Source organism: Pteropus alecto, unplaced genomic scaffold, assembly GCF_000325575.1.
Source record: "Pteropus alecto unplaced genomic scaffold, ASM32557v1 scaffold94, whole genome shotgun sequence".
Classification (NCBI taxonomy): domain Eukaryota; kingdom Metazoa; phylum Chordata; class Mammalia; order Chiroptera; family Pteropodidae; genus Pteropus; species Pteropus alecto.
The window spans coordinates 2,016,442-2,040,087 of record NW_006437736.1 but is presented as its reverse complement, the minus strand read 5'-3'; the positions used below and the strand labels follow the sequence as shown (position 1 = coordinate 2,040,087).

General features: G+C 45.0%; 1 pseudogene; it reads left to right on the top strand.

Annotated features, from left to right (window-relative positions):
- Nucleotides 1–14,639: 14,639 nt before the first annotated feature.
- LOC112481950 lies at nucleotides 14,640–14,761 on the top strand (annotated as a pseudogene).
- Nucleotides 14,762–23,646: the final 8,885 nt, after the last annotated feature.

Genomic DNA, 23,646 nt, shown 5'->3' with positions numbered 1-23,646 from the left:
TGCAGTGTGCATGGTCTCCAAAAATAGAGATAGAGTTCTTAATTTTCTTTTTCTTTTTCTTTTTGATCTAGGGGACTGCTCTGGCTGAATTCTTTTTTATATACCCCAATTGGATTCAAAGAAGGAACTACTGAGTTTCTAGATTTTTCTCTTCCATTTTAATTACCTCTGTTAGTTGACCCTTTGGTGCCACTGAATAACTAACCCCAAAAAAGGCAAAGCCCGGTGGTTCCCAAACACTTTTACCAACCATCTGGTTTGTCCCTGAGTCACCACCATGTCTGTAATGGACAGATTTAGAGGTTTACTGAAATCCCAGCCATTAATCTGCTCTTGTAGGACAATTGGATTACGTCTTGTAATTGGCCCCAGATTGAGACCAAGTCCAGGGCAGGATTGGGGTGGGTAGCCCTAGGAGGGAGGGGTGAAGTGGGAAAGAGAAAGGAGGGCCCCTAGTGCCGGGGGCACACTGCAGCTCAGTAGGGATGGGAACAGGACAGCCTGGCCGGTATCCAGGGTGCCTTCCTTACTTTAATTACCAAGTGTCAAGTGAATAAGCCCGTCTACCTGCTGAGAAGTGTACATTCAATAGAGACTCTGGAGGGGAAGGATGAATCATTCTGTGCAAGGGAACAAGAAACTTTCATGCGCTCTATGGCTGAAAGAGGCTTTTGAGATGCACCTGTGTAGACAAATCCTACTCAAATTGCTGCACTGGGGAAAACACCAAGACTGTGGGAGGGACGAGGGTGGTCAAATTCACAAAGCTATTGAGTAACAAGATTAGACTGGTTTCCTCAGTTTGATTTAAGAATGTTTCTACCATTCTTCTCTCGAAGCGTGTATCGCTGAGACAGTGACAGTGGGATCGGATGTTAACTGTATTCCGGAAATGGTTAGGATATTTGGCCTTGGCATGAGTCCCGAGCATACAGTGATGAATTCCTGAACCATGCATCAAGTCCAAAATCAGCCCAGAGCCCCTACCTGAGTCACAGTTGCATCTCTCCGGTTATTTTCTTACTATTTTTTTCCTTGGCTTTTTCACAATCACCTTGAGATATATGTGATGATCTGGCACCCAGAATTCATTCCAAACTCCTTCTAGAGCTCTTTCCTATAATATTGAGGTTGGAAAGCTAGCAGTTCTATTTCCCAGACTCCCCTGGAGTTCTGGATAAAAACCAGGCCCCACCAATTATCTGCATTTGCATGAACTTTGGAAGGCGGAGGCTGTCTTCCTGCAGCAGCCAGGATGTGGGATTTTTCTTCAGCAGGGTCCTAGGCTTCAGTCACTGACTTTCTGGATGTAGAAAGGCAGTTGCTGCTGAAGTGGCCTCTTGATCTCTGGATAATGATGACAGTGGTGTGTTCTTGAAATTAGTGGTCCTGGTGTGGCCTTCTTGATTGTGGCAGAGACAGAGCTCCCCTGGTGAGCAAGTCTTCATGTTGTCACACGGCAGGATTTCCTTTTTTCAAGGTTGAATAATGTTCCATTATAATATATATGTTCGAATCTAATATATATAATATATATGAAATATGTAAAATAAATCTATTAGATATTTTTAAATGTGGTTTATGAGAATATTGTATATAATAAAAATATATATTATGTGTATAATAAAATTATATGTATAAGAAAATTATCCGATGTATATGCGATACCTATAGTATTCCAATATACCTGGGCTCGGATCTGAGCCTCTGCTTTTTTAGCAGGATTCCCAGGGAAATCTCCATGGACCACACTTGGTGAAAAGATCTAGATGAAGACTTTAAAGGTACAGGAACAGGGTAGGGTGCTGTGTTTCTTCAGTAACTCTTCATGATGCACCTACTATGCCCCTGGCTGTGTAGATGTGTAAGTCATGGACTCTGCCCCCAGGTATCTTATTTTAACTGGGGAGTCGACCTTTTCCTGGATGAAGTATTTAAGTGGATGGGATATGACAAAATTTCCTAAGAGGTGCTTTCTTTTATGGATCAAGGATACATGGGTGTGGAAGAAACTCTTAAGATGTGAATTTCTCACTGGAGACTTGGGAAGAAATTTGGCTACTGGAAAGAGCATTGGCTCGCAGTTTCTTTGGTTTTGTATTTCATCTCTTTTTCAAGTAATTGTATAACCCTGTCAAAGTTAGTTTAGATTTCCTGAGCCTCAGTGTCTTTATCTATCAATTGGAAAGGATGATAAGAAAATAATCCCTCTCTTACAATGTCGTGTGTGTATTAGAAATAGTCTAGGTGATGTACTTAGCCCAGGGCTTGGGCTTCTGGCGAGTGCTCAGACAGTGACTTGTATTATTAATCTTGAACAGTCGAGCGGTACATCACTGTTGCTCTTCCTAATTGTGACTTCAGGCTTCGGTGGGGGAGCTCGTATGGCTAAGGGAAAACGTGTTGCTCACTCTGCCATTTATTAGCTGTATGATTTTCAGCATTTTACTTTCTGTATCCTAGTTTGTTGATCTTTAAATTGGGGGTAAGACTACATATCACAAATCCTTACAATCCAAGTTAAATAAATTAAAAAAAAACAAAAAACAAATAAAGAACTATGCATGGCACCTTGAACATATTAGATGTTCCATAAAGATCTACTTAGCAGCTTCCAGCATCGGGATAAAAGAAGGAGTACTCTGAGAGGCGAGTACCTGCCCACTGTTTAAGAAAGGGGCTTAGGGATCACGGGGAATGAAGGAAACTAATATTGATCAAAGACTGTACCTCTGTGAAATTTGTGAGAATCTGGGAACTTTGTCAGTTAAGATACAGGATTCTTTTGTTGCAATCGATACAAAATCCAACTAAAGCATGCTTGAGAAAAAATCAAGAAGTATGTTTTACATAATGCACATCTTGTATAATTGACATGAGTTCAGAGTACTGCCAGTTTGGGGCATGGCTATATTCAAATGGCCATCAGGCAGGGGTCACACTGTCCCCATCTCATGGTGCTGCTTTTCGCTGTTGGCTCATCGGCAGGCTCCCCCCCACTAGTGGTGGCAAAAATGGCTTCCAGAAACCCCTGGCCTTCATCTTGTCCTCTCCTCAGTCCAGGCAGGAGGAGCATTCCTCTTCCCTAAACTCTTCAGTATAAGCGCTCAAATTAATAATGATTGGGTCACCTGGGCCATTTGTCCGTCCGTAAACCCATAACCGTGAACAGAAGGACGGGCTACCGTGATTAGCACAGGCCTGGGCCATTTGTTTACCCCCAAATCTGACAATGGCTGAGGCTAGCCAGAACTCAGATCTTGAAAACGAGGGGGCGATGGATCCCCCCAAAATGTGAGTGTTATTGGAAGAGAGAATGGATGCCAGATAAACAAAAACAGCGGGGTCCGCTGTATTTATTTCCCTTCTTGTGCTGTTTTCATTTACCCCTGTCTATTTCCTGGTCCTAACCCCCTAGGAAGAAGAGACTGTGCATGTTTTCCACAATGAAATTTGGGAGCTAAGACTGCATCTTAATTTGAAACCAGCCTTGGGTGGGAGACGAATCTGAGAAATAGAGGCAGTCTCAATGGCAGTGAGGGGGAATGGGGAACAGGGGCCGTCCGGGAGGCTGTTAGGAGAGGCAAAGGACTCACAGGAAGTCAGCCTGAGAGAAATCGACTCACTTCAACAGGCGTGGTTCCTGGACACTGACTGTGCTGCCCGGTTTCTCCCCTCCAATCCCCGCTTTCATCAAAAATGCAGTTGATGGGTTAGGGCAGCCCGTCCTGGCCAGAGTCCTTGCTATTTGCTGACACCATGGTGCCCTGTGGGTCATCTGCTGGAGGACAGTCATCCTTCTGGTGAGTCAGGGCTGTATCTGGTGGGTGGCCCATTAAGCTGTGCCCCATGGGGAACAGAGCTATTAAAATAGACTCCATCCCCAGGAACTGAGCAAAATATATTGACTAGCCTCTACATCAAGGCAGCAGCGGTAGCAGCCACCAGACTGCAGCAATAGCAGGCTCCCTGCACTCAGCATTTTCCTTGTAGAAAATAAGATCGCTAAATGACTTTCCACATCCTCCCTTCGTCTGCGCGCCCCAGAGACCTCCAGCAGCCCTTGCCAGTCAGTGCATTTGCTCCATCTCTGTTCTCATCCATTTTTCTTCTTGTCATGGAAAAAGACTTAACAAAACACTCCCATTAATAATTCCGATTCCCTGTAAATGGCCAAATCCCCAAGGAGGGCCCTTGGCCTCTCTGTCCACATCGCCTCCTCCCTCTGCCACCCTCAAAGCAACACACAGCATCTCGTTACGTTGTCAGGCCAGACATGGCAATAATGTGCAGCTCTACATCCTGGCTCCCCAGTTATTAATCATTCCCCGCTAATAACATTCGAGTGGTTTCTGTCTTGGAACCTTCGTTTCCAAAACAGTATTGATACTTCCTTAAAGGAGCAATTTCACCAACTCATCAAGGAGCTGGCTTCAATGCAGGTCACCTATAGGTACAACTATGATTAATTAGAAATCTGGAATTATTGTGGTCTCGTGTTAAAGCCTTCAGTTATATTTTAAGCTCTAAGGGCAACTTTAAGCCATGCAGACCAGTGGTTCTAGACTAGGAGTGAATCCCTGCCTACTGCCTCCAAGAGCATTCGGAGTCGTCACAATCTGGTGGTGGTGGTGGGTGCTACTGGCATCTGATACCAAGAGATCTGGAGTGTAAACATCCTACAATGCTCAGGACAGTCTCCTGCAACAAAGAATTATCCAGTCCCAAATGTCAATATTGCCAAGGTTGAGAACCCCTGACATACACTAAAAATAGTTATGATTCACTCATTAATTCTTTGGTTCATTCATCCAGTTAGCATTCGACTATGAAGCATCCATTCTGTGTCAGACACCATCCTACATATCACGGATTTAATTGTGACCAAGACAGTCGGAGTATCTGTTCTCACAGAGCTGTTTTTCTAGTGGGAGACTCTGATAATAAGTACATAAATAACTTAGAAAGTGATAGATGCCTCTAAAAAACAGAAGTGAATTTGAGATAAGACTTGTGGATTGTACTAGGTAGGGAGATTGTGGCAGGCTCCCCTGAGGAGTTAGCATTCGATCCGAGACCTGAGATCTGAAAGGAGGCTAGCATGTGAAAATCGTGAAGAAAAGTGTTTTGGACAGAGAAGCTAGCAAGTACAAAGATCCTGACGTAGACAATCTAGGCTTCTTTGGGGAAGAGAAGGAAGACCTGTGTGCCTGGAAAAGAGTGAGTGGAAGAGAAAGCAGAAGAGATAGAAGAAGAGAGGATTGGACCGATCATGAAGAGCAAGGTCAACAAATTTGGTCTGTAAAGGGCCAGATCGTAAATATTTTCAACTTTGTGGGCCAGATAAACTCGGAAGCAACTACTCAGCAGTCTTCTGAAGTGTGAAAGCAGCCATAGACATAAGCAAATGAGTGGGCATGGCTGTGTTCCAATAAAATGTATTTACAAAATCCGGCAGTAGGCTGAGGTTTGCTGATTCCCCGTGTAGGACCTTCTAGGACTTGGAAAGGGCTTTGAACTTTAAGTATCTATGGCCGGTTTCATGAAGACGACTAATGGTTACTTTTAAATACGGTTCACGAGAATAACTCAGCCATTGGCTTCGTGACCTTGGCCATAACACTTCACCTCTTGGGGCTAGAATATCCTCGTTTGTAACATAAAGTTGTCCAGTCCCTCCCCTAGTTTCTTGTGAGGACAGGGTGACACAGATGGAGTGAGTGAAGTATAGTTTGCAGATGTGAAGTGTTGCCACTGGAAGAAGTGTTTCCATCTTTGGGGGGCCCTAAAACCCTCACAAGCATCTTTGCAGACTTCTAGTATGAGGAATGGCTCCATCTCAGAGCTGTAGGTGCTCCCTAAAACTCCAGGAGGCGAAATTACTCATTTGCGATCGCATAAGGCAGAAGCAGTTGTGTTTGGGCTCCCGCCCGCCTGTCTGCATGTTTTTCAGCTCAAATATAGATTTAGTGTTCGCTGCCTCGTGGGTGCTGCTTCTCCACTATGAACTTTATTTTCTTTGCAGGAGAGTCACCTCTCCATGGGAAAAAAAAAAAAAAAAAAGCCACTTCCTCTGCCTCGCTTATCCTTGCCAAATGCACCCTGCAGCCTGGCTGCTCAGCGCCCAGGGTAGCTCAGAGCAAGTGAACAGGGTGGGAACAGACGGGCAGGAGCTGGGCCCTGGAAGGTGGACCGGTCTGCGAGGAAGGAGCAGGCCCTTGGAAAAAGGGAGTGATCCTGACCCCTGGGAGGCTAGACTATGTCCGTACCTGCCTAGTTCTTAGACTAGGACTCAGAATCTTCATCATGGCTGAACTCGATCCAACCCCTCATTATCTTCCGGCCTCACCTCTGTCATCAGTCTCTGCCTGTGCCCTCTGTTCTGGCCACATGGGCTTTGCCGCTGTACAGAAATGTCAAGCACGTGTTCTTCTCTGGGCTCCTGTGTGAGCTGCACCCTCTGCCCGGGTTACCCATCCTCCGGCTCTTTCTCTGCTTGCTCAGTCACTTCACATAAGTCTCTGCATCAATGTCACATCCCCAACGTGGCATTTCTGGACCAACGTATTTAAAATTGTATCCCACCCCACCCCCCATCTCTTTGTGTCTTCTTATTCTGCCTTCTTCATTTCTTTATAGCACATCATATATTTCAGCCGGATGTTATATGTCACCTGTCTAGTTTCTGTCTACCCCATTAGAATATAAGCTACCTGAAGGCGAGGATTCATCACATGCATGGCTATATCCCTGTCTCTTGCCCAGAGTACTATACACAGTAGGAGATTAATACATTTATGTTGAATGGACAGAAGACCTCAGTCAGGATGGGACAGAGGCCAGGTGCTGCCAGGCAGACGGTCGTTAGTGGGTTAGTCTGGTAGGAGTCGAGTTCTCTGGCAGGTGGCAGGAATCCAGCAGTACAGGATCTGGGCACATATAATATGCAGACTTATTAGAGTGCTATTAGCTGCTAGAACAAATAAACTCCCCTATTTCAGTGACGTAAGATAATCGTTTCTCGCTCATAAATAGCGTGTTATGGATTTTCCTGTTAGTGGGAGGCTTTCCTCCGGGTGGTGACACGGGAATCCAGTCTCCTTCAGTTTTGTGGTGCTGCCATCTTTAAGGGCCGTGAAGTCCTCTGAATTCTGTTGGAATTGGGGAAAAAAGATAGAGAAGGCATCCCCACTTCTCACTCACCTCGGCTTGGGGGAGACTCCACTTCCACTCTATTCCATTGGTGAGAACTGATCACATGTTCTTACCTGGCTGCAAGGGAGGCTGGGAAATGTTGCCTGTCTCTGGGTACCTACTTTCCAACGACAGCTCTATGCTAAGAAATATCCTGCACTCTATACCCCCAGGATTGATGGACGTTTGACAAGCTCTGTCAGATGGTCCTAGCTCTCCCATTTTCTTTGCTGTCTCCTAGGCTGACAGCCTTGCCTAGCAACTAATTCCCACAAACAGATATATTCAGGCTTCCCATCCTACAAAACCCTTTCTCTAGACTCTAAACATGACACGACCACCTTCTTCCCTTCACTATTGCTGAAGTTTTTGAAAGACTTCTCTACTCATTCCATTTTCTCACATATCACTTAATGCTTAGTTTACAAAACCTGCTCCAGCTCAAAGTCATCAATGACCTTATTGCTAAATCTGGTCTTCTCTTCTCAGCCTTAATTCTCTATGTCTCCTCTGCAAAATTCGACACTGCAGAACACACCTTCCTGCCTGGAGCCTCATGCCTTTCTGAGCTTCCGCTCTCCCAGTTCTCCTCTTACCTCGCTGTCTGCCCTTTCTCAGTCGCCATCCCGTTTTCTACTCAATGTCGGCGTCATTGACCTCTGTCCTTGGGTCCACCTCTCTCCTCCGTCACTGTGTTCTGGGGCTGAAAATGCCTCGCATGGCGGAAGCCTTCTGTGTTGGTGTCCCAGGGCTGCCATATCGAATTGCCACACACTAAGTGGCTTAAAATAACAGAAATTTATTTTCTCACAGTCTGGAGGCCAGTGGTTCAAAATCAAGGCAGGAGTAGGGTGGGTTCCTTCTGGAGGCTCCGTGGGAGAATCCATTCTGTGCTTCTCTCCTAGCTTCTGATGGCTCCGCCAATCCTTGGTTTGCAGGTGTCACACTCTCATCTCTACCTCCAGCTTCACATGCCTTTCCCTTTGTGTCCTCTGCGTGTCCTGCCATCTCCCTCTTTCTTCTCTTATACAGACACCTGACAATGAACGCGGGGCCCACTCTAAGTCTAGGATGATCTCATTTCAAGACCCTTAAAAATTAATAACAACCACAAAGACCCATTTACAAATAAGTTCACATTCACAGTTACTGGGGGTGAGAATAGGACATGTTTTTTTTGGAGAGAGGCTCTTCAGATCACTACACCTCCCAGATTTGTACCTCTGTCACCAGCTTCTCTCCTGGGCTCTAGATACATTTTCAACTTCCTGCCACACATCCCCAACCACAGCGTGCAGAAGAACTTCACACGCACATGTCCAAACTGGCACTTGTAATTTTCCTCCTTAATTATAATTGTTCTTGATTTTCTCTTGTGGTGGATGGTTCACCATCTGTCCACTCTTACAAGATAGAAGCATGAGATTCATCCTGGATTCCTTCCTCTCTTACCTCCCACCTTCAATCAGGCACCGAGTTGTGCTGATCTGACTGGGAAGTATCCCCCGAACCCCTCCGTTTCCAGCACTTGCGTCTTGGTGCAGCTCTCAGTGTTTCTCACTATTGATTTGCCTACAGCTCCTTAATCAGCTTCCTTCTCGCCTTCCTCCAGTGTCTCATCGACACCGCTTCGAGAGTTTTCCACCTACAGATTATGAACCCGATCATGTTAGAGGTCCACGATCCTTTATCTAAAACTTGGAATGTTCTAACAATTCAGTTTATTTTATTTTATTTTTTTGCATTTAAGAAAAACAAGATGCAGTGCATTATGTAGGTCTAGCAGTATACTCTGGGGCGGCACCGGGTAATCGAACACAGAAGAGTGAAATGTATGAATGTTCACATGAAGAAGTTAAAGGAGACTATAAATAGCCTCATGTAAGTTTAGTCAATCTTTGCTGCCAAGCTTATGAAAAAAAAACCCTTCAGTGTCAGCTTCTAGAACTTTAAGATTATGGGTAATGGATTGTGGACTTGTACTCTCTTTCTTGAAACTTCTGATCATCTCTTTTAGAAGGATTTGAAAACGGGTGGCTTACAACTGGTCTGTGGCCTAGAGACATGTCGTGTTTGGCATTGCAATATTTTTAAACATCTCAGATTGAAAACTTTTAGGAGGAAACATGCAAGTTGGCCAGGTTTCCACCAGCACATACTGTCTTAACAACCCATGACTTCACGCAATTATATTCTCCCCATTTATCCCTGTAGATATTTAACCCTAGTAGCTTAGTCTCTAAGCGAATAGTCACGTACTGTGTAGCATGCAAGGGTTTGCAAAGCAGAGTCCCAGGGTACTTGTCCAGGATCATCCTGACCCTTTCCCTGAGGTCTCTCTCAACCTCTTCCTGACCCTGGGCAGCGCATATTACCCAGGCGGTGGACCTCCTTAGGATATTAACCCCCTGCCTTGGCATATGCTCTTGCCTCTGCCTCTTTCACCGCTGTATTTCTGGAATTCAAAATTCATTCATTCTCCAAAAAGTCTGTGGAAGACCTCACACCACAAGCATCCAGTAGGGTTCTAGGGATAGGGCAGAGAATCAGACGGGCACATCCCTTCCTTCACCGATCTTAATCTACTAAATTTAGCCTGGCCAATTAATCTTACCGTTGCTGTATCATTAAGTGGACTACGACTGCCACTTCACTTTCTCTGATGCCTGTGACTGTTCACAGCTCCACCATAGCGTTTGTTACACGATGTATTTACTTGTTCACTTGGCCGTGTTCTCTATGGAGTGTGAGCTTCTAGAGGCCAGAATTAACCTCTAGATGTTCCCGTGAGCCACTTTGGTCATAGCTACAGCTCTTTAGTCATATTTCCTAGATTTACCGTGTTCCTGTGTTCCCATAGCTTGCTCTGTCTTAACTTAATTTTGGATAGCCTGAGTCATCCACTCTCCAACTGCTTGGTCAACGTAAGATATTTTAGATTTCTGTTATGGCAGCCTTTTACCTTAACGACTAATTTCTGAATTAGTCAGGGTGGAGTAGGTTATGGCGCAGTCAAAACCACAAAATTGTGGTGCTTTGACACAATACAGGTTTATTTGTGCTAATAGTATATGTCCAACATAGGTGAGAAGAAGTCCCACTTGACAAATGCTTCCACATTCGTGATGGTAAAGAGAGAGGGAGAGAGAGGGAGAGATGGAGAAGGGGAGAGAGACAGAGGGAGAGAGAAAGAGAGACAGAAAGAGAGGAAAAGAGGGGTAACATTGGCTCTTAAAGCTTCTACCTAGAAGTGACACATGCCACCTGTTTACAGTTCATTGACCAAAGCAAGTCGCTGATACATGAAACTTTTGGGGACGAGGGGACGAGGAGGAAGGAGACCAGGATATTTGTGAACCTCCCCCATGCCTGCCATAACAAGCCTCCATGTCAGCAGTGAGCACACAGCAGGGCTCTCCTTTCTCGGGGATCACAGGCAATCGTCCTTTAGGTTTATGTCACGAGGGCCTGGTTTTGGAAGATTTGGGGTCTCGAACAAGGTTATGGAGGCCGAGTTCAGGCACAGGTGGGCCCCTTAATAGCAGATGAGGCTAAAACATAATTCATGGAACTGAGGTGCTAGACGGGCATTTGATCACGGGAGCAAAGTGAGATTCTTGTCTCTAGAACTGGTACTCGTAGAGCTGAACCAAGGTTCCGGAACTCTGCCTAAATTATTTGAGGAACAATCTAGAGCTCCTTAAATTTCCTTTGATAGAGCCATAATTAATTAGTTGAATACTTACTATGTGCCAGGCCTCCTCCTGGATGATGAGGCCCATTGCGACCGGCCCCCTGCCTACCTCTTGATTTGAATTTGTACCGTTCTTTCTCCCTCTTCTTGCTTTGGCCCCACCACATCGGTGGGCATTTCTTTTCCTGAAGTAGACATGATCGGGGCTTTGCGTGCGATCTCCCCTTGTCTGAATGCCTCCCCTTTTCATCTGTAGGTGACTGGTTTCTTCTTCCTTCTGACCTTGGCTGAACGATCACTCTATTTCAGGCCACCCTGTTAACGTTCTTCCCACGTTGTCTCAGAGCAGGGCTTGGCAAACTGCGGTCCTCGGGCTTGCCACCTGTTTCTGTAAAGTTTTATTCCTCATTCCTTTTCATATTGTCTGTGGCTGCTTTCATCCTACAACAAGTAAGTCTAGTTGTGACGGAGACCATGGGGCCTACAAACCAAAAATATTTACGTTGGTCTAGAGTCTCTTCATCGTAGTCAGTGATGCTTTCCTTACTACCCTCCTCTGTGAAATTACATGTTGTTTCAGTCTCTCCTTCCCCACTAGAATGCACATTCCACGAGAGAAGGGACCTGGCCGCTCTCGTGCTCATGGCTGCGGCCCCAGAATCCTTGGAGGCTTTCTTTACGTAGATTTTGTTTAAACGACTAAATAAACAGATGCTTGGGTACACATCATGAGCAACCTGGTCTGAAAACCTGGGCTTGGGCTTAGTCTGCCAAATGTGCATGAATCGGGGGGAGGGGAGGAAAGACTGGGTGGTCCGGAGGTGGGGTGCATTTTCCATCTTTGGATTTTGGTCAGCCAACCACCAGCACCCTCCAACCTCCCATCTGTTATTTAAACTGTGAAAATAAAATACAAGAAATCAACTTTATAGCCCAGCCTAGGAGTCTGTGGTGTGTGGTCTGTTATAGGCTCTCGCAGTAATGAGGCTCTTAGCCTCCTCCAAGGGCTGTAGCAACCGCAGGCAAAGAGGCATGCAGTTGGCGCAGGCCATTTCCCTCCAAGACACAAAATCCCGTTCGCAATCAGCACTTCCTTAAAATGTCACAGTCTCCACATTCCCGGACACTGTTGACTCGTAGAGTGCTTTAGCATCCCCGAGATGGGACTGCTTTCAGTGGATGCTGTCATTCCCACATAGTGCTTTCCTGTGTACAAATGATGCTTTAAGGAAAAAGTGAATCTGCTTTTCCCAAATTACATTTTACTGGAGAAATCAATAGCAATAACTTGGAAGCTCAGGTAGTGCTTTTGAAGAGGCAAAAATGCAGGAGGCCAGCGAAGGCGGGTTAGGGAACAGGGAGAAGGCAGCCGAGTGTGCGGGTAGATTCACCCCGGAGCGCCTTCTGCTGGATGTGGAGGGCGGAAATGGAGAGGGATCCTCTCTAGAAGCATCAGAGAAATGGGAATGTATTCGTTTAGAAAAGCATTTGAGCAAACAACCAGTACCCTTGACTCCTGTCTTATCCTTGCCCACCGCACCTAGTACACCAGCAGGTTCCCTAGGCAGCACCTCCGAAATACCTCCTGAATCTCACCTCCCCTCTCCATCGCCGCTAGCACGTGCTGGACCAGCTGCCATCAACTCACGTCTGGGCTAATGCAATGGCCTCCCAACTGGTTTCCCTGTGTCTACTCCTGCTCTAGCTTAAAAAACCCAACATTCTCACCTCAGTCAGCATCATTTCCCCCAAACAAAGACAGATCTAGTCACTGTTCTATTTAAAACCATCCCACCATTTACTACCATAGTCCCTGAGGCTCAAATAATCAGACCCTTGGTTGGTCTCCAAGCTCACCTTCTCCATCAGCTCTCGACTCTCACCCACCAGACACCGGGGCCCCTTCCTGAACCTCCAGCACAATAAGCTCTTTTGCTCAATGTCTATTCTGTCTGGCTCGCTGATCTTTCCTGCCAGCTCCTCCTTGACATTTAGGTCTCAGCTCAAATGTCACTTCCTCAGAGAGGCCACCCTGACCTTTTGTCTACAAGAAACCCCCGTTCCCAATTGAGTGACCTTGGCCAAGTCACATGGTTTCACTGTGGCTCAGCTCCATCTGTAAGATGGAAATAAATGATATTTTCCTTGCAGAGTAATTATGAGAGATATAAAATGTCGAGTAGGTGAAAGTTTCAAGCTAAATGCCCTGGAACTATGTAGGTGCTCATTGCATACGAGGGGAATGAGTGAAAGACTCATTTCTTTCAATGGAGGGAAGAACATTATAGAAGTCAGACCTGTTCCAGAGGGCTGTCCTGGCCCCCGAGGTCACAAGATCTCAATCACTTATTCAAACTAAGTTAGGACAACCACTTAGCACTTGAGTGTGAGCTCCACGAAGGCAATGATCTTTTCCTCTTCCCTCACTGTTCTCTTGTCAGTACTTGGCACATAGTAGGTGGTCAAGAAATGTCTGCGAAATGAATGAATGATCGAAAGAAGCATGGGATGGGGCAGAGGGGTGGACCGGATGGTGTTTAAATTTACTTCCGGTTTTGAAATTTTGTGAGTCTTTGAACTTTCTATGAGACCTTAACAACAGTATTTTCTGTGATTTAATTAAGTATCCATGGCTCGGCCTGAACCATATCAGGCAAATCCTGATCCAAGGAGGAAAGGTGAAACACAACTCTTCCTTTGGGTTAATTGGAGAGAGACTTTGGAGAAGAAAACAGGGCTCTTTCGGGGAGACAGTCTCTTTTCTGCCTCCCGTGCCACCTGCCCAGCTCCCGCTTCTGAGCAAGAGGACTCAGAAAGAGGAGGCAAGGAGGGTCTTTCCTACTGAACACACCTGCCCTCGGCTTTGAGTTTCCTCAGCACCCTGAGACTGTCAGACCAGCTTCAACCTTCCCCCATAGCTGGCGTTGGGGTAGAGGAGCAGAGGGAGGAGATTCAGAGGATGCGGAGGATACAGCTGCCTGCTCATCTCTGTGAAGCAGAGTGACTTCCAGCCAGTTTCTTCCTCCCAGATGCCCTAGTCTCCCTCATTCTCTCTGGAGCCATTTACTCTGCTGCTTATCTACTTGTTCTCAGGCATAGGGAGTCTCTGAGAAGGGAAAACTGTAAATTATGCTGTCAAATTGGACAGGACAAGAAGTGGCGAGGAGATGAGAGCCAGGGTCTTCCCAGATAGCAACCGGGTGAAAATGGTTATAAATAAGGCACGGGGGCCACCACCGGACTGCTCTGTCCTTGACGTTTGTACACGGGCTCCATGTTGTTGGCAGCCAGTCAAAAACCTGTCTACAGATTTACTTCTTCACACCACCTGGCATGAAATTGTCCTCTAGATAGCACCTGGAAGCAGCCCATTCACATGGCCTGGTTTTGAAAGCCAGTTCTCTTTTTCCTTTTGGTACATGAAGATGAGCTGCAAACGCCACCTGGATGAGGTTGGATTTGATTTATCCTTGAAACCCTCGGTGTCCAGTCCAGTGCTTGGCAAAGTGTGGTGACACAATAAATATTTGTAAAATGACTGAGTGAACAAGTCAACGTTTTCAAGGCAATTGCGTATCCCCACCACGGTTTTTCTCCAGACTGTTCTCGACCTTCTTTTACTTTGTGTATATGTAAGGATGCATTTGGCTGAAAGTAAAAGAAAATCTGCCTGATAGTAGATGAAACCATTAGACATTTATTTTTTTTTTTAACAAGACAGGAGGTAGATAATGGTAAGATTGTTTTACTGTCTTGAAATGTCACCAGGACCCTGAACACACCCGATCTTGTCTGATCTCGGAAGCTGAGCAGGGTCGGGCCTGGTTAGTACTTGGATGGGAGACCACCTAGGAAGACCAGGTGCTGTAGGTGTTGAAAAAAAAAAAATGTCACCAGGAATCCAGGTTCTTTTGTTCTTTCCACTGGGCATCTCTCCTGCCTCCTTTTGGTTTTCATGTGAAGTTTCTTTGCTTCTTCTACAGGTTGTTCAGGGTGGAGATGAGTCTTTAATGCATTGGCTGTAAACTGATCATAACGTGTTTGTTTAACTTTCAATATTTTTAAAAACTTAGCTTCCAACGCTTAAAATTTATATTTTATATAAACGTCCAGATTTCCAAATTCTCTTTAAAAATCGTAGGATCTGAAAACACTGCACGACCACAATGAGCAGGGGCTGGTGGCGGCGTCCTCCTCTAAATGAGGCATGCGCTGTCTGGTCCCCAAGGTTCCCACCACGCCCTGTCGATGGCGCCCTCTCCCTGTCACTCATTCACGCTACTTACCTAAAGGAAGCCCTGCAGGCATGCGAGTTCGCGCCCTCCTTGAAAGAGTTTTCGTTCCTGTGGCCTGCAGTTACCACTCATCTATTATACAGCTTTTACAGCTGCTTTTCTCCTGGAAATTGCTCTAGATGCCATCACTCAATCTTCCTTTGTTGGTCCCTCCTGGATTTCACCCATGGGTTCTATACAAGTCTCCAACTCTCTTCCAACAACCCAATAGATATTATTTCTATTTCCCTTTCACGGATGACAAAGTTGCAGCATAAAGAAGCTGGATACTTTTCCTGAGGACACGTAACTGATACATGGTGAAGTCTCGCTTTTAATTTAAGCGGTCTGGCTCTAGGATGCACATTCCTGGAAACCACACCATTCTATGAAAATGTGCATATATGCGTATTATATATATAATTTGCTGGAGATTGCATCACTCGGCTCAGAAAATAATGCAATGGGGATTCCCTGTGTTAAGTTTTCAAAGCACTCACTAAAATGTCTCTGAAAGCCCAGTATTTGAGGGAAGTCCCTCCTATTATTCTATTTCGATTTTTATTCTGTCTTAGTTTTCTCCCTAGATAACCAGACTCCTTGTGTCTCTCTACCTTAGGTATTTCTTATTAGTAATATGGAGCTGATAATTTTTTTTTTTTTTAATACAGAGGGTCCTGGAAAAGAAAGAAAGTAATATTTATTTCAGACCTGTCATGCATCTGGCATTTGACATTCGTAATCGCAAAGCCCTATGAAGATAGACACTATTTTTCCCTTTTTTTTTCCCCAGGTGAAGAAAGAAAGATGGAGTCACGTGTTCTAGGGCATACAGCTAGAAGTGACAGACTGGAATCTGAACCCTGTGAGTTCAACTTTCAAGTTCATTTTATCTCCATTATTCTATACCATACTCTATTGGATAATGTCACTAATTATCATTGAAAGGCTAACCATCACATAAATTTTGTCAGAAGAATTACGAGCTGTCTAGTGAGAATGCTCTATGTGCCTTTTCATGGGCATCACTGTGAGATGTGTGTGTGTAATGTAAGTTGATTGATTTATGGGCACACTCACTTTCTATCATAGAGCCCGTCCTTGAAAAAGTGAGTGTGAGTTAAAGTTTTGAAAACAGGGTCATTTTAAAGTACATTTCAAGGGAATCAACGTAAAGGAGAAAGCCTGTTGTATTTCTTCATGACACGTATAATATGGCTACTCTGTCAACTGCTCTTTTATAAAAAGCTGACTTTCTTGAAGGGAGTTAGCCCTGTCGTGATGGTGAGGATACACAATCATAGACCTATGATTGATGTGCTAAGCATCTTCGATTAAAAAAACCCCCCCCCCAATTTATAGCATCATTATATCACCACTTATGGATCTTCTTCTATTATGTGATTTCCAGTTTTAAAGCTCTAAATAAGTGTCTTTTGAATGAATGAAGTCACTGAGCAAATACTGTGTGACAGGATTGTGCAGGACATGAGAAGATTCTGAGATGAATAAAATCCAACTCTTTAAGAATCTCAGAGTCTGAAGAGAAGACAGACACGTAAACAGATATTTACAACAGTGTGATTGGTACAACCAAAGAAACATTCTTTTTCTTGGTTCTATCACCATTTATTCAAAATATTTAATGTTTTGCTATGTGCCATGCTCATGCTGTAAGCTAAGGAATGGATATACAGAGTTGAGAGTGAAAACGGAAATATGGGCTCTGGCCTCTCCTAATTTATGGTTTTTCCACACATATCCGCATAGGAGGCAGCATCCTACGGTGTCTAAGTGCGTAGGTTCCAGACCCATACTGCCTGGATTCAAATCCTCCCGCTTGCTAGTCCTATAACTGTAAATTTCCTCTGTCCCATAGATCTAAAAACAGAATTGTTGTGAGGACCAATTGAATTAATTTTTTAAAACACTTAAATTAATGACCCTCTCACAATAAAGGCAGAATGGTATTCAGCAATTAAGCAAATATAGTGAATGGCATGTAATGAACTTGGGTTGTTTGAATTTTTGCCTAATCCACATTCCACTTGTACTATTATTATCTTTAAGTGACGCAAGTTTTAAACTTAAATACTCATCAGCGTATAGCAAACATCGTAACAAACCCTGTATGATAGCTATCTGGGATGCATCGGAATAGATGTAATGACTACAAGGGACACCTCCTTGTGACATCCTCTTTCTTCCCCTGGGCAAGATCTGCAGCTCTAGCCTCTGTGCTCCTGCAGCACTTTGAGCCCAACTATATTAGGTGCTTTTCAAGATGCCTAGAATCAATTCTCATTCTCAGCCAGTTGGCCAAAGTGAGGTCAATCCTTTGGTTGAACCCGCCCCATAAGCCCAGGACTATAAAGACTGAGAGTAAGAAAAAATCCACTTGTTAAGACACAGGAAGTACTTAGAACAGCTCATTGTACAAAGCATTCCGTGACTGTCAGATATCATTATATGTGCATCTGGGTCCATCGAGAGAACATACACAGCACTGACGCTTACCGGGTAAGGAACGTGCCCACTTGAGCTTGACAGAGCTTCCGAATGAGCTTAGTGCAGAGCTAGAAAAGATGCGTGTCTTTGGTGGGTGAGAAACAGAGGATCGTGTTCTGAAGCTGTTTCCGACTCTCCGTTTCTGTGAAGTAGGAGGAGAGGTGCAGAAACTCATCTCTGCTGCCCAAGTGGCCAAGAGTAGAGACCAAACGTGAAAGTGTTGCTGCCGAGGAGAGGAAATGAGTCACATTTTATCTGGGGTGAGGGATTTTGAGAAGGGCATGGGGGCGGGGGGAGGGGGTGGGTCACGGCTCTGTTTATTTCGAAGGATCTAGGACAGGGTTCTTCAGGCAAACAGTAATAAAAATTTATTCCAGGCAGCATAGAAACAGTGATATAAATGTTTGGTTAGTTACTAACGTTTTGACAGTATTTGAATGTAGTAAGTCAACAAGTATTTCAAGAGAAGAGAACATAGAAGTAAGTGGGGGTGGGGTGGGGTGGGGCTTGTCATTAAGGTCCTCGAGTGTCCCAAGATATACTTAAATATCTTGAAAAGGTTGAAAAGGAATGAAAAATCCCCAAAGCTGAACCAGTACTGCCGAGTGCATTCTGACACAAATTTCTTCAAATAGAATAGTTTTTTTCTTTTCTTTTTTTTTTTTGTACTTCTGCAATAACCAGTCGGAGGAATCTGGCATTTAAAGACATAAACTGTTGTGACCGGAATAACCAGACTCAACCTGAGTGCTCTGATTATAGAGGCAGTTTATTAGCCGGCGGCCGTCCTTCCAGAGGAGCAGCCCCGAAAAGCAAGGGTACAAGGGTTTTAAGCCCTAAATCCCATTCCTCATTCTGTCTTAAACACAAAGGTCCATCTTTCTCCTATTCACTACCTGTCAACCCACTGGTCAGGTGTGCAAGCGGGGAGCACAGAAGCAGAAAGCCTGTTGTTAGAATGTTATGTTCCTACGGGTGATTGCCTATGGTCCCATGGGCAATAGCCAGTGTTCCCATGGGCGATGGCCAAACAGTAATTTTCAGCTTATATACAATTGATTATTTTTCATGCCACACAAGCAAGCAGGGTTACACAGGCTAAAATTGGCAGTTAGCGTATGAGCTCATTTTTACAAGTTTCATGATTAACAGAATGCGGTTAGGGGTTCCAGAAACTAGGCCTAAGGTATAGACTTCCTTTGTCCAGTTTCAGGTTTTAATTATCCTTTAACCCTTTCACATTTCAGCAAGCTATCACAAAACGTTTCTGAAATACCCACTACAACAAAGTATCTGAAATGTTTCCTAATTGTTAAGAAAACTATTTCTGTATATGCTTGGAACGAGTTTTTTTTTTTTTTTTTTAAATACCACCCTTCATACATACCATCTCTTCCGGTCCCACGTGGCTGGAAGGGTGGTGGTACTTAGTGGTTTAATAGAGATGCTGTTGTCTCCTGCACGTCACGCTTCCACGGTGATGCATACTTTTATTTTTTTGCTGGGTAAGTGCCTTAGAAGGTTGTCGTAGCTGTACGGCCCAACCCACAAAAATGTGTCTGTCAGAGGCTCAGCAGTGGTGCCTGTCACCAGCCTGCCAAAGCCTTTTGTGATTCCTTTCTAACCAGCCTGGCAAAGCTTTTTGTGATTCCTTAGGCCAAAATGTACTTTTATCTGTCCAATTTGAATACACTCCCTGCTCACTTACCAAAGCCACAGCCTCTCCAATCTGCCTCAAGCAAATACAAGTCCCTCAACAGTTTCCTGTGGAAAGCAAACCTCTGCAAGGGGAGGAGAAGGGAGAGGAAGGCCACGCTTATTTTGCAACTGAATGCAAATTGGGGACGTGTTGGATTCCATTCTGGGCCTTGGGCCGGTGCCTGCGCCCTCTGCTGCCACGCTCCCTCCAAGAATTCCTCCCTGCCCACCCCTGCTCTCAGAGTTCACCGAATTTGCCTTTCCTTGAGCGCACATACTAATAAGCAGTGTAGGTAGTGTGCAGTTTAGCTCTGGCGTTGTCTTGAACTTCTAATTGTCATTGTTCCCGACTTCGTAGCACCAACCAGTAATGTGGGAACCCTGTACTTCTGGTGTCCGGAAGTTGCGGAGCTCCTAGAACATGACAGGTTCTCATCCTTCTGGGACTCTCATGCTGCTCTTGCTACTTTGAATGCTTGTCCCTCCCTGTGTTATCTGTCTGCATTCATCCTCCCGGGCTGCGGTAACGGAACACCACAGACTGGATGGCTGAAGCAACGAGCATGCACTTCTCTCAATTCTGGAGGCGGTGAAGTCCAAGATCAAGGTGCCGGCCAATTCGGTTTCCAGTGAGGGCCTTCTTCTTGGTTTGCGGACTTCTCTCTGTGTCCTCCCAGGGTTGAGACAGGGATCTTGCTTTTCTTTCTCTTTTTATAAAGCCATTAATCCCATTGGGAGGGCCCCACCCTCGTCTAACCTGAATTACCTCCCAAATGCCCCACCTCCAAATACCGTCAATTTGGGGCGACACATGTTAGTCTACAGCATAGACTGACTCTTGTCTTTCAAATCTTGATTCAGATGTCCATTCCCCAGAAAGCCTTTCCCAATTCTCTCAACATGTGTTCGATTCTTTCTGCAAATACGTCTTACCCCAGCACACACCAAACTGAACCACCCCAGGTCATTTATTTGTCTTTCTTCCTCATTTGATTGGGAGCCAGTTGAAGGTGGGGGCTTGCCCTTCGTCTGTATTCCCAGAGTATATAGTATGTATAATAAGTGTTCAGTACATTACGTAATGAGGGTGGGAGACAAGCAATTACATTTAAAAGAAATGCACACTGGACAAGATTGTCGTACACCCCTTCAGTGTTTCAGGTTCAGGGAGTTGCACCGTATCTTTTAGATCTGCAGGCGGTTTGCTCTGTGGATGGCACATTCGCAAAGCATGGTTAATAAGTGAGCCTAGACTCCTCATTTGGGACTAACTGCTTGTACCTCCCCCAGGTCTGTCCTAGAGCCCACGGTCCTAACCCTTTGGGGGCCTGTGTACTTCTGGACCACATCAGATGTTTTCACTCTCCATTCTTGCACAGTGAAAGATCCCAGAAGGTCCTTTCAAGAACTAAACTCCCAGAACCCCGACAATTCAGATCACCCCACCCCTCTTCTTTACACTTTGACTCCCTGCTTTTCTGTTCTCCTGGTATCTCAGGGGATAATGATGCTCCATTTCTTCTTGGATGGCTATTCCTCTGGACCACATCAGATGTTTTCACTCTCCATTCTTGCACAGTGAAAGATCCCAGAAGGTCCTTTCAAGAACTAAACTCCCAGAACCCCGACAATTCAGATCACCCCACCCCTCTTCTTTACACTTTGACTCCCTGCTTTTCTGTTCTCCTGGTATCTCAGGGGATAATGATGCTCCATTTCTTCTTGGATGGCTATTCCTGCTTCTTGCCTGGTCAGATTCCATCAGAATCAATCAATCTCTCTCTCTCTCTCTCTCTCTCTCTCTTTTTTTGTCACCTCCTTTGCCTTACAATTTTCTTCCCATGATAGATTCCTTCTGGAGTGTGTGTGTGTGTGTGTGTGTGTGTGTGTGTGTGTGTGTCCTCCTGTGAGTTCTATGTGTGCTATAGCAATGGTTCGTAACACATAGCCCCTGTATGTGTTAGAATCTCTTGGTAGATCTTACAAAGTACCAAAGATGACTGGGCCCCAACTCAGACCAATATTATCAGAATCTCTGAGGAAGGAGACAGAGATTGGCGTTGAAAATAAAAATTCTCCAGATCAGGGTAATGCACTGTGGTCCCTGGTGTAGCAGTCAGCATCACTCGAAGCTTGTTAGAAATGCAAATCATGGAGTCCACCCCAGATCGACAGATTCAGAGTCAGGGGGTCGGGGAGAAGGGTGGGAACCGCTAGGCTCTGAATTGGATTTCTGGGTTATCCTGTTTCATTCTCCCTCTATACTTGGAACTTAAAGCGGTTGCCAGGCTTCCTGAACATGAGTAAGAAGTGAGTTTTCTGCCACTAGCTGTATTTTCTCATTCAGTATTTCCTAGCAAGGCATGGTTCCTGCCTTGCAGGTCCTGCTACCTCAGTCTGGTATTGCTTGCTTGCTGATTCATACTCTGTAACATCGCACATTAGTTAATTTGGACCTGCTAACCTTTTCCTAAAATTTGCTGCATATTAAGTAATGCTTCCGAGGCCTCGTCACTTCCTTGGTCAGCTCTTTGCCTCTCCCATCTCCCCAAACAGGAAACAGTGGGTAGTCTAGTTTCCCATCTGAACATGCAAAAATAAAGAAAAAAACCAATGATGTTGTTTCTGAGAGCATTATAGGAAGCACTAGATCTGCCCAATGCTGACCCCCTGCCCCCCACCATTTATTCTGTTCTAGGGAAAGCGACCCCAACACCAGTTGGGATAAGTTAAATCTTTCCAGCTGAGAGTCCCCTGAGGGGCAGTTCAGGGGCAGGTATGCATTTCTTCGTTCCAGATGGCTCAGGTATGGTCTGCACTAGGCAGGCTTCACAGTCCACCTCTAGAGCAGAACAGACAGACCACGAAACTCTACCAAGAGAGGAGGACGTCCCTCCCTTCACTCTCCCTGTATTCTGTGGACCTGCTTGCACGGGACCTCTGCACATCACTTGTCTCTTGGCATTGTGGTGGCAGCCTCAGGATGAGCCTATGATACTTCTGGTCTGGGGAGTCGTAATCAGCCTGTAGAGGCAGGCACACACTGCACACATTAAGAATTGCGGCCATGCCCCATAGATAAAGGAGTTGCACGTTTACTCACAACATTTAGCTGTGCTGCGTTAAACAGAGCTGCTTTGTTTTTCCGAGACTGTTCTGGTCGTCCACATGTCTCGCCCCCATTGGGTGGATCAATCCAGTAATCCAATTCCAGGGTTTGAAGTTTGTTCTTTAGCTTTGATAATCGATTGATTTTTCAGGGTGCTGCCCTTCTGTTTTTCTGCAAGGTGGAATCTGAGTGAAAGGAAGAAGGCATCTCAGGTGAACTTGAGGTGGGAGGAGAAAGACAAGGTCACTGAATTCGTCCCAAAACATCAGGATCCTCCCTGGCACCTGTCGCAGAGTGGCTGGTCAGAGCATCTCCAGGGACGTGCAGAGCCCTGAAGTACACTTCATCTGATGCCATCTGTTTTGGGTTTTTAATAAACGTTTGAATTTTAGAACAGTTTTCAGTTTACAGAATTATTATGAAGATAGTACAGGAAGTTCTCATAGACTGCACACTTCATTTCCTGTTATTAATATCATATCATATATTAGTATGGTACATTTGTCACAATTAATGAAACGACAGTGATATATTATTACTAACTGAAGTTCATACTTTATTCAGATTTTCCCAGTTTTTCTCTAACGTCCTGTTTCTGTCCCAGCATCCTCCAGGTCACCACCTTATGTTGAGTCATCATGTCTCCTTAGGCACCTCTTGGTCATGACATTTTTCTCAGACTTGCCTTGTTTTTGACGTTGACAATTTAGAGGCGTATTGGCCAGATATTTTGTTGAATGCCCCTCAACCGGGATTTGTCTGATGTTCTTCTCATGGTTACACTTGGGCTATGGGTTTTGGGGAGGAAGATCGCAGAGGTTCAGTGCAATTTTTATCATATCACATAGGGTACACATCACCAGTATGATTTATTACTGTCGATGTTGACTTTGATCTCCCAGCCAAGGTAGCATATACATCGAGTTTCTTTACTGTAATGTTATCTCCCTGCCCCGACCTCCCATACTGTCCTCTTTAGAAGTCGCTGTGTATGGCCCATACTGAAGGAGTGGCAGCTATGCTCCACCCACTTGAGGGCAGAATTTCTACACCTGTTATTTGGAATTCTGCACTGGATATTTGTCTCTTCTCTCCCGTTTTAATTCTTTAAGGGAGAGGTGCAAGTTCCTCAGGATCTTTATTACCTTCAACTCAAAGAAATCTATATA